The sequence below is a fragment of the Pseudorasbora parva genome, chromosome 18 (assembly GCF_024679245.1).
Source record: "Pseudorasbora parva isolate DD20220531a chromosome 18, ASM2467924v1, whole genome shotgun sequence".
Classification (NCBI taxonomy): domain Eukaryota; kingdom Metazoa; phylum Chordata; class Actinopteri; order Cypriniformes; family Gobionidae; genus Pseudorasbora; species Pseudorasbora parva.
In genome coordinates this window covers 21,721,205-21,735,621 of record NC_090189.1, presented here as the reverse complement: position 1 = coordinate 21,735,621, position 14,417 = coordinate 21,721,205, and the positions used below count along the sequence as shown (strand labels likewise).

The following is a 14,417-nucleotide window of genomic DNA, read 5'->3' as shown; positions in this document are numbered from 1 at the left end:
CCAGCTTTGATATATGAACACTGTTTATGATAAAACTGGGTTGCAGTGACATTCGATTCTTTATGTCAGGAGTGCATTATTATCGATCCGTTATGAACGATATTTTGAATAGATTATCAGACGCACTTTATTCTTTCGTCTTCACTGGCTCATTTGTGTTCACAGAGATCGCAAAGAACAGCTTTCACTCACTTAAAAACGTTGGGTTAAAAATAACCCAACACGTAACCCAACTGTGGGTTGGTATAGCACCTTCCCAACGTTGGGTTATTTTAACCCAATGCATTGGGTTACAAAACAGTTGGGTTAAAAGTAACCCAACAGTTGAGTTAAATTTTTATTTTTATTCAAGCCATTATTTTAATAAATAAAATACCCATTGTTTTCAAATACAGATTTTTTTATTTGTATAAAACAATACATGTGCTTTAAAATATATATTTTAAATGTCAAACTAAATATTGGGGAGTAAATATTTATTGTAAATATACATAAATGTGTAAATATTCAATTCAAAATACACAGCACACATAATACACAAAAATGTACATAAGGTAAACATACATAAAAGGTGTGCATACAAAACAAAAATTAAAAATGAACACAACATATATTAAATTAAAAACCTATACAAATATGGACAGAATACACAAATTCATAATATTAAATTCTTCCAGAAATAAACAACTTTATTAAAAAATCTACATTGTACACTGTATGCCTTTATGTGTTGTTAACATATCTTAAGTAGCAAAACAAATACAAATTATGATAATCAAAGTTTTTAATGAGGCAGCAAAATATATATTCAAGTTTGCATGCTACAAAATCTCCCAAATGGGGCAGAGGTCTTTGGATAGTTCATGTCATAAATAAATAAAAAATCTGAAACATACAGCCAGTGCTTGAAATAAGGTCTTCTGTTCAACTGCCTCCACAGTGAAAATGAAAAAAATCAGCGAGGTCTCTTTGTCACCAAGCATCGTCATGTGGATCCTGGCTTGTCTCACTGTTCAGCTAATGCTGCATGTTAGTTCCAACCTTAAAAGAATTTAAAAAAGTTCAGTTTGCTTGCACTGTAACAACATCAGCAGTGTTAAATTATGTAAAAGTTACAATGAAGCAGTGTTGTACTGAATTAAACAAATTGTCACTAATTAGTCATTACATCTGCTGTTCATTTTTCACCAATCAACATACTAATCCTCATGCTGTTTCAAACCGGTAAGACTTCGGTTCATCTTCTGAACACAGAAAGGCCTAGAAAGGCAGTAAAGATATTAATGTAATCTATGTGACTCCAGTAATTCAACCTCAGTTTTATGAAGTGACAAGCGTATATTCTATCCCTTAACCATAATTTACCACTTTATTTACAAAACATTAATCTCAACACATGTTCACGAGAGCCCCTTGACGTATGCGTGTTGTGTTGAAAAGAGAGCAAATGTTGTTGTGTTTTTTTTTTGTGTTGTTGTTGCAAAAAGCACTCGTGTCGCTTCATAAAACTGAGGTTAGACCACTTTAATCCCATGGATTACTTTAATGCTGTCTGTCCTGGGTCTTAAAGTGGTAGTTGCGTAGGTAGTCAATGGAGGGACAGAAACCTTGCAGATTTCTTTAACATTTGTGTTTTAAAGAACAACGAAAGTCTTACAACAACACGAGGGTAATTCATGAGATAGTTTACCCAAAAAAGAAAATGACTCCGTGATTTACTCACCCTCAAGCCAACCTAGGTGTGTATGACATTCTTCTTTCAGACAAAAACAATCTGAGTTATATTAATAAATATCCTGGCTCTTCAAAGCTTTATAATGGAAGCCCATAATTTGAAGCCCAAAAATGCATCCATCCATTATAAAAGTGCTTCACACGGCTCCGGAGATTAATAAGAACCCATTGAAGTGAATTGATGGGATTGTGTAAGAAAAATATCCATATTTACTACGTTATAAAGTAAAATATCTAGCTTCCAGTGGACCGCCTTAAGTATTCAACTTCTGAAAAAAGCGTAACTGCTGTGAGAATAACGTCGGACGTAGCGTAAAAAAGCGTAAATGCCGAGACGATTAAGTTGAACGTAGCGTAAGCGTTTTGAATTGCGAGAGGCGTTACACTTTCTTTGTAAGTTGAATAAGGAAGGCTGTCTGTCGAAAATTTTTATTTTAGTCTATAAAGTTTTAAATATGGATATTTTTTCTACAAAAACCCATCGATTCACCTCAGAAGGCCCTTATTAACCTCATGGAGCCTTATGGATTACTTTCATAATGGATGGCTGCACTTTTTTGGGCTTCAAATTTTGACCATTATAATGCTTGGATTAGTCAGGACATTTATTAATAACTGATTGTGTTCGTCTGAAAGAAGAATGTCATATACACCTAGGATGACTTGAGGGTGAGTACATTATGGGATATTTTTTGGGTGAACTATTGGATAATCTATTAACAAGCAAAATCACTAAAGGAAATAATAAATGGATGCACTTTATCAAAGCTAATTTGATAGTGTTGCTTTTACTTACAGGCTGATGGGTGAATGTAATTAAGCTTCTCTTCATTTCAGCATATGTTGGTCACACCATGTTGTCCATTTGTGAGGTATGACGATGATGGCAGGATGGCAGGAAAGGTTTTAAAGGCAATTTCTCCATGATCATCTTTGAAAGACAAGTTAACAGAAAAAGAGGAAAAAACAGTTTTCACCTATACCAAATGTGTGGACCTGATTTCATATGCACTTAGACACAACCAAAACAACTTATTGAAATTAAAACATACTGTATGAAAATGAGAGAAGACAGCTGAAAAAAATAATAATAAACTGGTTGTTTCCCAAATAACCTGGTTCTGTAGTAGCCCCTGCACTGCACATTGGCCTATCTAATGTTATTCAACTTACCAGCTTGTTAGTAGAGACTCCAAACCCGGAAATGTGCGTCAGATAAGGAAGACATCGAACTTGTGTACTGTTGGGGATACTCCAGGACTAGAGTCAAGAACCACTGAGATCCAATCCTCCCTCTGCATTAGAATGAAGCAGGGGGAAATAACCAGAAAAGTATATAAGTCTTTAAAAAATAATTGTGTACAACTTGTTTCAATATCGTACTCACCTTTAATTAAATGGCAGAGGTTCAACTGTTCTAGTCTTTGCTTCACAAATGAATCCATTGGTCTACAACACAGGTATATAACACATTTAGTACAACATATTTAAAATAAAGGCAAAAACTGTCATAGCTTCATAAGAAAACGTACTTTAGTTGTATGATTTAGCTACTCCTGTAATACGTTTAATAGTAACATGCATAATATATATTCATATGACAACATTCATTATGAATATAGGCCTACCACATTTCTGCCAAATTATCATAGTTGCAGTTTGTGTTAACTTACTACGGTAAAACTAGGTAATTTGTGGGTTGGAAAACATTCTAACTGTCGTGAACTAACGTTACAATTGTTAGCACAATATTTCAGTTTTCTGCGTCAATGCTGTTGTGAATATCTGCACTCATTCATCTCACAACAGATATTTAGAGTAGTAAGTTATACTGTTGGATATTCGGCGAATTCAAACGCTTCTCCCTGGATCTCACAGCGCTGCTGTGGTGTCGTGTGACCGGGTCTGAGCGGGTCTGAGCTCGCGCTGCACAGCCGAGCTGATAATGCTCCGCGCGGCTTTAGATAGTGATTTCAGACCAGGCATAAGTTACTTACTTTCTTTATCGCCGTATTAAGTTTCTAAATAGGTAGAATAATGTTTTTACTTTATTACTGCTAGCGAGCTAACTGGGATAGCTATGGTTTATTTTTTCCAGAGAGCATTAACGGGATTTTTTAAAATAAAATTCAGTTTTCGACTATATTCAACGTTTCAGTACACAATACATAATGTTATAAGAGTTGTATTCATAAAAAAATGACATGTCTTACCTTTCATTTCATAATCAGGCTGCAGCAGCATCTTCTGTTGGCAGTAACTGGACGGTTTGCCGTTAAAATTTGAACCGTCACTGGGGAAACCATATTTAACCCAACGGCCGGGTTATTACTAAAAATAACCCAACGATGTTAATGTTTATGTATGTTTACCTTATGTACATTTTTGTGTATTATGTGTGCTGTGTATTTTGAATTGAATATTTACACATTTATGTATATTTACAATAAATATTTACTCCCCAATATTTAGTTTGACATTTAAAATATATATTTTAAAGCACATGTATTGTTTTATACAAATAAAAAAATCTGTATTTGAAAACAATGGGTATTTTATTTATTAAAATAATGGCTTGAATAAAAATAAAAATTTAACTCAACTGTTGGGTTACTTTTAACCCAACTGTTTTGTAACCCAATGCATTGGGTTAAAATAACCCAACGTTTTGCAAAATAACCCAACATATTGACCCAACATGTGTAACCCAACGGTTGGGTTAAAAAAATAACCCAACGTTTTTTACTGTGCAGTTTAGCTCTTAGTTTAAAAGTCCTCATATTTGGAGAAATATTGACATATCACGTTTGCAAAATATTTCGTCATACAGAATACCATTTCTATTCATTTCTCACGGAATTATTCGATATAAAAGAGTTAAAACATGCGCAGACCTCTCTCCTACTGTCTCGGACATTTCCTCATTCTGGCTCGATCGGCCCTATTCTAAATTTCTACGCGTGAACTAAGAAGCTAATAAATACACGATAACTATGGAATAAGGTTTTTGTGTGATTGTTCATGTGATTTCGGCTATTTTATATCAATAATGGATGTTTACATGACTGCTAACAGGTGTAGTGATTAGTTCCATATAAAATTATAAATATAACATATTTTAACATCGGGAGTTTGTGAGATATTGCAGATGCCACGAGTCATTAAAGTGGATCATTGCATCAAATCAGCTGGGAAACAGCATGACTGCACCGCGAGCCATGGAAAGAACCTATATGAGGATATATGCGCATATATGAAACATATATGCAGCTTATATGTACATATATGCTGCATATATGCACATATATGATAATATGTATGCTGCATATATGCACATATATAATATGTATGCTGCATATATGTACATATATGATAATATGTATGCTGCATATATGCACATATATTCCACATATAGGTAAAATTGAGGTGCATATATGTGCATATCAGGCCATATAGGTCTCCTGTATTGCTTCTTTATATCCACATATAAGCCATATAAGATATGTCTCAGCTCATGGCAGGATCCGGTCATAGCTCAATGTAATTTTACAGGTTATGGTCTGTATTATTTGTTTTGTTTTTTTTGTTTTTACAGAATTTTCCTGTTTTTTCATTATACAAGAAATGCCTGGTGTTTTACAGATATTCGCTGTAATTTAAATTTCGACTATTAAATTTACAGGAATTGCTTGTATTCTGGTAGCCTATTACATCTGTTTTTTTTTTTTTAAGATGGATTTTTACAGAATAATATGTAATTTTAGCCTATACATAAAAGTGTGATTAATATTTTACAGATTTTTTTTTGTAAAATTAGAAAAAAGTAAACGAATGTTTAACTACAGAAATCAGCAGTCATTCAACATGTTTTACTTACCATTTAAGATAATGTGTTGGTTAGTGAGTTGTTTTAGGCTAAATAATAGTATTTGTACATTAGGCCTATACATATTAGTCAAACTATAAATTGGATTGTAGCTACTAATCTTTTAACCTTGTCTTGCAAACAAAAAAAAAAGAAGCTAATTTTGATAACTTTTTGCACTGACTAATTCTCCCCTAAATGTCCTAACCACATCTATTCATGTACATTTGATGGGTTTCCAAATCCAGTTGCAAATGCAGCTGTGTGTGTGTGTGTGCATGTGCGTGTGCTTGCATGCGCGCGCGCGTGACGCAGTTTCAAATTTGCTGCCGGTTAATTTTCCGTTAGTCACGCCCACAACAGTTTGCGGAGAGGTACCGTTACAGTGATGTTAGAGCGGGTGATTTGATTTTATATTAGGCTAAGCTACACTCGTGAAGTGAGTCGTGAGATTAACTGGATTTGAGCAGCCGTGAGCAGGATCTCGGAACTATGTGAGGAAAAATAACGCGCCATTTCAGCGAGAATGTCTCGGCAACTACAGCGACTTTTGACAAGCAGCGGCCATCATATCAACCGATCACTGGGCTGAGGTAAGAGTCTCATTCTATGATATTTATATCGTGTGGCTGCACATTGATGTTGTTGGTTGTTTTAAAGCTGTTGTTAACATTTCTAATCGTTGTTCAGTCACATAACTGGCGTTGAGAGTAAAACACTGAAAATTATAGCAGTTCAGGCCTCTTTCAATTTTCCATCTGTTTAACCAAGATTAACTTAGCTATTCATAAAGTTTGAAAGGTTGTATGTGGTAGTTATGTTACCGTCATTATATCTTTTGAAACAATGAACTAACGTTATCGATTAACTATAGACCTATATATATATATATATATATATATATATATATATATATATATATATATATATATATATATATATATATATATATAGCTCTGGAAAAATGAAAATATATTATATTATCATCGATCCAGATGATTGGACAGTTACGTTACACCCCTAGAGAGTTATATGATGCAGCTAACGTTAAGTCAAAGTAATATAATTTTACTTTAATTATAAATACTGTAAATTTAGCTCAGCTTCCAGATCACATTAGGTTGAGGTTTTTGGTCTCAGTAAAACATGCTGGCATGTTTTAATTCATGTAATAGTCCTATTTTTTTATTTGTATTATTTTTTTATGCTTTTTTGTGTGATTTCAGGTCCTGTGGAAAGACTGGAGGTCTACAGCAGGTGAGCATTGCAGGTGTGGAATAAGGGCACTGTTCTTCTCATTCAACAAATTCTTTGTTTGCATCTTATCATGCAGCTGTTTTGAATAGTATTTTGTTATAATTGCAACTAGAATAATTCAGAAACATGGCTTTTCCTATCACTGCTATCCTGACACAGCTCTCTACCCTTCATTCCAGCGGATGATCAGCCGTAGCTGCTCGCATCTCAGCCTGCTTGATGGAAATTTCCGACCTTCACCTGGATGACCTTTACCTTCAACTCAACCTCGCCAAGACGGAAGTGCTCGTGGTTTCAGCCAGCCCTACCTTTGTGTTATAACTGATCAGTTAATCTTCACAGACCACATTGCTAGAACTGCCCGATCTTTAGATTTTCCTTGTACAGCATTGGGATGATCAGGCCATTCCTATCGAAACATGCTACACAACTCATCCAAGCTCATGTTCCAGCCACTGGCATCAGTGTTTGCTGATGCGCTGTGAAGACTTGCGCTGTGAAGGCAAATGGCGCATTGTGGTGCCATCCCAAAGAGGCACAAAATCACTTTTATCACCTTTATCTGGACTGTTCCATGCTGGTGGAATAACCTGACTAACTCCAGCCATTTTCAGGAGACCACTAAAGATGCATTCTTTTGTGAACACATGACCCATTAAAACTAGCTCTTTTCTGTTTAACAAAACTGCTAGACTAACTAAAAATTGTCACTGCACTTATTGCTGCTTCCATACTCTTCATTTGTAAGTTGCTTTGGATAAAATTTAATTGTACATGTATAAAATAATAACTGCAATGTGACAGTATAAAAGAAAGATAATTGTCTTTTAATGTAGATATTTTTGCATATTCTAAATTATATACTAAGCTTGTATTTCCTACAACTGAAGTAACTTGACATATGTGTTATGTAAAATGACTAATAATGTAAATGTGCAGTTTCTGTACAATATTTTGTAAATTTAACAGAAATTGGCTGTAAAGGTTGCTATTTATGTACAAGTAGGCCTACTTAATTTAGAGGTTGAAGTTGTGAGTGGTTCTGTTCAAATAAATATTAATACTGTAAATATGCAAACATGTTTTTGAATTGATGTGCTTACTGCATTTTTATAAATAATATCTTAGTTATTGTACATAGAAAACATATATTTTAAAAGTAAATTACTGTAGATGGACAGCAGGTTTGTAAAATAAATTTGATTGAAAATTTAATGTTTTATGTGTAATTTAACATAATTGATCCGTTTTTCCACAGTTTAATAAATTATAATTAACATTAATATACTGTAATTCATTTTTTTACAGTGTAGGTGAACATATAGGTGCATATATGCACACATATATGTGCATATATGTACATATATGTACATATATGTACATATAATATAGGAAAACGGCCAATTTTATATATGTCACATATATTAAAAACCTATATCAAATCCTATATTAAAACATATATGTTTATATAGGTTCTTTCCATGTGGCCGGCCGCAATCACACAAGGTTTCGTGTTAAACACAGACACCGGAACTTTCAATGTTGCTACAGCTTCAGATACAAAAAATAAAGAAAAAATGTGTGCAAAGGATTTGTTGAAAAGCAGAGAACAGGGAAATAGACTATCTACGATAGCCTAACATATTGTAATTCAAACAGCAACAGTCACTAAAATAACTACTCAATGGTAGGCTGAAGCTCATTTAAAAATTGTGGTATTAGACTAGCACTACATCTACTAGACCAAGGTTAGGCATTTCATGTATTGCTATCTCCTGAATTAATTAATCGGTCCCTCAATAATCATGTTAACTATGTCTGAATACTAGCGTTGCCATAGGAACGCTTCGGCTTTTGCCACCCGGAAGAACGTTTATTACTGTTGTGACGTCATGGTGAATTGTCGTATAGTATGAATGTCATCCGGACGTACTACATTCGCCGTGTTGTCATCGGTTCACTGCCATTTACAAATCCTCTCCCGTGGCCTCATGGGATAGTGAAGTGTTCATAGGAAGAAGTAGGTCATCTGTGTACTTTTTGCAATCTCAAACTGTGAATACTGCTTTTGTCACATACTGTCTTTCGACTCCTTTTTGGGGAAGTATGCGATTTCAGGTGCAGCTATATGGTTACTTCCCTTAAAACATTTTTAACACAGACTGATAGCATGGAAGTTCTGATTTGCTCTTGAGCCTATTTTTGCTCCATGGGTAAATACACTACCACTTATTTTTTTGAAAAGTGTCTTATGCTTATTAAGGCGGCCATTTTTAAATAAAAAAAATTGTAAAACAGTAATATTGTGAAGGTATTAGAATTTAAAATCTGTTATTTTGCGATATATTTTGCAGTTTATTTTTTTCATGTGATGGCAAAGACTTTTTAATTAGCATTAATACTCTTCAGTGTCATTAAATTATTCTAATATACAGATTTGTAGGGTTATTTAATGAATATAAAATTGAAAGGAACATCATTTGTTTGAAATACAAATATTTTTAACATTATAAATGTTTTTACTGTAATTTTTGGTTAGTTTAAATGTGTTTTTGTTGCACGAATAAAATATTTTGTTTAATAAATAAATTATTTATTAAAATCTTACTGACTTCATACTGTATATGGACAGCTGTTCAAAAGTTGAATTGGTAACGCTTTAGAATATGGGTGCACTAATATGTATTAATTCATGCTTAACTAATGCAAAGATAATCATGAGTTAATGTATGACTCATGAAGAACTAAACCATTTATTAAGGATTAGATCAGCAACTAATGAACATGATATATGATTAATATATTAAGTAATTTATGAATTGCTATTAATGAAATATGACATCATGTATTAATTCCCTATTATTACATGGCTCTGTTAAATACTTGATTCTGATTGGTCAATTGCGCATTCCAGCGGTATGTTATTTCCAGATAACAACCGCTCATCCGGGTACTATGAGTTATCTTAATCGGTACTACTTCTATGCTTAACACTGGCGCCATCTTGTGGCTGTTAAATACTTAAACAGCCATGGCTACAATGGAAGATTTCAAGGCGGGTTTCCTTTTTTTCCTTTATGCATTTTTTATGGACTTCAAAGACAGCTACAACTGCTGCTGGGATTAACATTAGCCTGGACTTTTTAAATATAACTCCGATTGCATTTGTCTGAAAAAAAGAATGTCATATACACCTATAATGACTTGAGGGTGAGTAAATCATAGGTTTGGTTTCATTTTTGGGTGAACTAACCCTTTCAGCATTTATTTTCAACATTTAGCAGTTTGGAACTGTTTTTCTTTGCGGAAGCTTTGCGGAAGAGCTAATCAAATATTTAATCTCAAGACAATATGTTGTGTCTAATTATTTTAGACTAGTAGCCGTGTAATAAGCCTGTGTAATAAGTAATTGCCACAATGGGTCAACGCCATGCATTTCAACTTCCAGTTGTCTGCTTTAATTAATCATTAGCTAATTATTTGCAAAGGTTTCATAATGTTATGACTTGTTAAGGGACATGGCTATCAACTAATCGCTGACTATTCATTAATATAGTACGTTATTAGGGAATTAATACAATATAACACATTAAACTAATAACATGATTAATGATTACTTAATATATTAATCATATATCATGTTCATTAGTTGCTGATCTAATCATTAATACATGGTTTAGTTCTGTATATTCTATTGCCTGTGTAGCTGGTATACCCGGTATATTTTATGTATATGTTCTATCCTCTTTGTATTTTATTATACTGTTTGATGTGGTATATGGACCTGTGTCTGCAATAAAGTTTATATATTAACTCATGATTATCTGTGCATTATAAGCATGAATTAATGCATATTAGTGCACCTGCATTGTACAGTTTTTGGGTACCGTTTTTCAGTCAGATGCTCTTATCCAAAGAAATTATCCCCAAAAAAAATGTATTAGTGGTGTAACAATTTATTGTGTCACAATATATCGAAATATAAAACTGCAACATGTACCCAAAATGAAAAATACTGTCTGAGGAAAAAATTCAAGTTTACATTCGAGTTTTAGTGTCAGTACTACATTAAACTAATATATCATTTTAAATATAACAATAAAAATGCCACGAGGGGATATTTGTGGGTCCTGATAATGCCAAATGTCTTATTTTACCAGTAAAAAGTGGCCAAAATGATTTTAAATATATCTAGTCAGACAGAGGATTCCATTAAAACCACATAAGCTGTATTTTCAGCTTCAGAATCATGAATATATTTCAGTTCAAGCCTATTCATTTCCACCCCCAATGTAAATCAAGTTTAGCATTTTAATCAACAGTACAGTTTTGTTAACCTTTTATCTGTCTTGGAGTATCGCAATAATATCGTATCGTATCGAATCGAATCGTGACATGAGGGTATAGTTAAACCCCTACTTCCTTCTAATAGTGACTTAATTTTCTCATACGATGTGAATTTATATCTCTTTCTGACAATTGTAACAATTTCTCAACACACAATGGTGACCAGCAACGTCCCCCCAGCTGGGAATATGTGTATTGTGCAACAGGCCTTAAACATGTCAAGGTTTCTGCTCATCCTTGGATTGACAGAGTGGCTGTCAGAAGGCTGCATGAGCAGTAATCAAACAAACTGCTGCTCTAGCTTTATAATTCACAGCTTTTTACCATATCTCAATGCCACGCTGCCCTTCCCGAACCCTTAAACTGTGTCTGTGCCCTTAGGTAAAGAAGATATCAGCTCTTCTCCTCTGTAGCATTCTCATAGTCTGCTGTCACAAACAGACGCACACACACATGCAGCCTTGAGTCTTCACCCTCCTCCGCTCTCAGAAAGAGATGCTTGTTTACTGCGAGTTGCCAACTTGTCCGTGAAAGACTCTGTTGGGAGTTTGCTGTAAATGTGGTGACAGGCAGGAAGCACTTCCCCAAGAGCTGCTCTGAGGAGGGGGTAAGAGGTTGCAGTGGGTGGGTGTGGACTGAAAACAAAGTGAAATCTAACCTGATGTGATGCCATTTTTAGGGGGTTCATGAAATATTTACTTGGGTTTTTTTGCTGTATGTTGCAGTTTATTTATGTATTTAGCATATTATTTGTTAAGGAAAGCATCAGTATTAGTATTGCTTACTGAGGGTATCCTTTGATATTGGAACCAATAGACTCACAGTTGCACTTTGGGTGACCTGAGTTTGAGTCTTGATAAGTGGTTCTTTCCCATCCCATCCCTCTCTTTCTCTCCCACATTACTTCATGTCCACTCTATACTCTACTATCTAAATAAAGGTGAACAACTGCAAAAATAAATAATATATACATCAATGCTGTGTGAATAAAAACATGCTGAAAACAAACAATTTCATTAACAAGATTTACTTCTACTATTTGAACTAGCTCTCTTTTTTAAATCTAGTTTTTTTATTTTTATTTTTATTAAGGAACACTCCTAAAATACACTCTAAAAAACTGTAAAAATAAGGCACAATGCAATGTATTAATTTAACAATTGTCTGTATAATTTTTAACGGGTGTTTTTCCTATATTTCCAATTTTGAACTTCATTATGTTATATGTTAGTGTTTACTGGACAATTACTGGACAATGCATGAGCTGCCAGTAGTTTTCGTTATTTTACAGATTTATTTTTACATTGTATGATTACTATATGATTGAACAAACGAAGTGCATACCTGTTCGTCTCTCATTACCATTGCATTGGGTAGCAAATGTGCACGTCTAATGATTGAAGACAATGACTCTTTCAATCTGCGCTGAATCAGTTTCACTGAGCACTGAAAAACAAAATCACAGCAGGTCTGGCTGGCAGGCACTGGTTTATGAAGAAATGTCTAAAATATGTTTGTGAAATATGCAGTCTCCTATAGTGGCAATATTTCACTGACAGAGGATGAGACGGCAGTGAATGTTAATGGTATTTTCAATAGAGAATGGACTATATAGGAAAAAGTGGAAAGACAAACACCTCATTGGTAAGACCGGGCTTAACTGCTAGATTCTTGATAATTTATTTGAGCCTTTTGATATGAATCCTATATATTCATACTTATGTATTCGCTTTGGAACTGTTGCAAAGTGTAAAAATATATCGTTTTAAATACTTAAATCCATTTTACAGGAATTAATTAATCATTAATATACTGCAATATTTACAGGCTAATATATTTCACTAAAATCTTGTTATAGTGACGACACATATGAATTGTTTATTCAATAATGCTTTGAATCGATTCATTGAACTGGTACTTGAAATTAAACCAAACCGCCCAACTCTAAAGCCATGTTTGCTACTGAAGCTGAAATCAAAGATCCTATTAAAAAGTTCTGTCTTAACATTCCACGCACAGATAAAGCTTGTTTAATGGTTCTTTTTTTACTTTAGTTTTAACTTAAATTGTAATATTCACAGTGGTGTTTATTATAACACACAAAAAAGGATCTGCTTTCTGCTTTAGCTTATGTATGCGTTTCCCCCTTTCTGGGAGGTATCCTTCAAACTAAATCAGACACTTGATCATAGGAAATCTTGTATCTCATTATTGCCTCTCAAGTTCACTCATGCATCTTGGTCCACTCCTACATGGCTCCACATGGTATCTATGTCAGTTCAGGGCTCATTGTGGAATTTAAAGTGCCCCTATTATGGTTTTTCGAAAATTCCCTTTCATGCAGTGTGTAATTATAGATGTTTGTGAATGTAAATTTCTGCAAAATTGTAAAGTTGAAAGTGCACAATAAATAAAGTCATTGCCTCCCAACAGAAAGAATGGACTTTCAATCGCCTATACAAGTCGTTTGTATTTTGAGTTTGCATGGCGTGACGGTTCTATATCACTAGAAAATACATTCGCATAATGCCCGTCTATGTTGAACGTTGTCTGCCTGTGAGCAGCTCGAGTGTAATCCCATCCTCAACCTGAAGCACATCCAGAAACACCAGAGAACCGCCTCCATAAATAATACATTTGAAATATACACATCGATTTGTTGATGGACATGGTGATGGTGAGGAACCACAGTTGTAACATCTCATAATTTTCCTCAAAATGAGTAGCATATCACTGAGAAATATCCTGCTCATGCCACCCTTGCAATGGAGGTTTGGGTTAAAAAACTAGTTTCACCAATGTTTTATGATCGGACTCGCGCTCTAATTAATATGGTAAAATCAACGCTTTGTTAGTGTTTACAGTGTGTACAATCACAGCAAGCCTTCGGACAGAGCTGAAGTTCAGTCATGGTAATGGGCGTGGTAGACCAATCACTACAGACTAGGTGATCTGGCCAATCAGAGCAAAGTAGGCTCGCTGAAAGGAGGACATAGATTCATCTGTAGAGTTGTTTGAGGATCACTGAAAATTGATGTGCAATGTATTTTTTTAGGGAAAAAATGTGACCTTTGATGCATGTAAACCTGTTAAAAACTAAATTAGGATCCTTTAAAATTGGGGCAATTAATGAAGCTTTAGCTTGCATTCTAAATAGAGAAAAACATAAGCACGGGTCTTTTTAATATATTTCTCTGTATGTATCACTAAAAAG

General features: G+C 34.2%; 2 long non-coding RNA genes across 2 annotated transcripts; one reads left to right on the top strand and one right to left on the bottom strand.

Annotated features, from left to right (window-relative positions):
* Positions 1-624: 624 nt before the first annotated feature.
* LOC137046847 (uncharacterized) lies at positions 625-3,624 on the bottom strand. The gene is made up of 3 exons (XR_010899094.1): positions 2,908-3,624; positions 2,531-2,665; positions 625-1,041 (listed from the first exon to the last, which is right to left on the bottom strand). It is a non-coding gene; the product is annotated as an uncharacterized lncRNA (long non-coding RNA).
* A 1,737-nt stretch (positions 3,625-5,361) lies between these two features.
* LOC137046267 (uncharacterized) lies at positions 5,362-7,387 on the top strand. The gene is made up of 3 exons (XR_010898919.1): positions 5,362-6,192; positions 6,826-6,869; positions 7,036-7,387. It is a non-coding gene; the product is annotated as an uncharacterized lncRNA (long non-coding RNA).
* Positions 7,388-14,417: the final 7,030 nt, after the last annotated feature.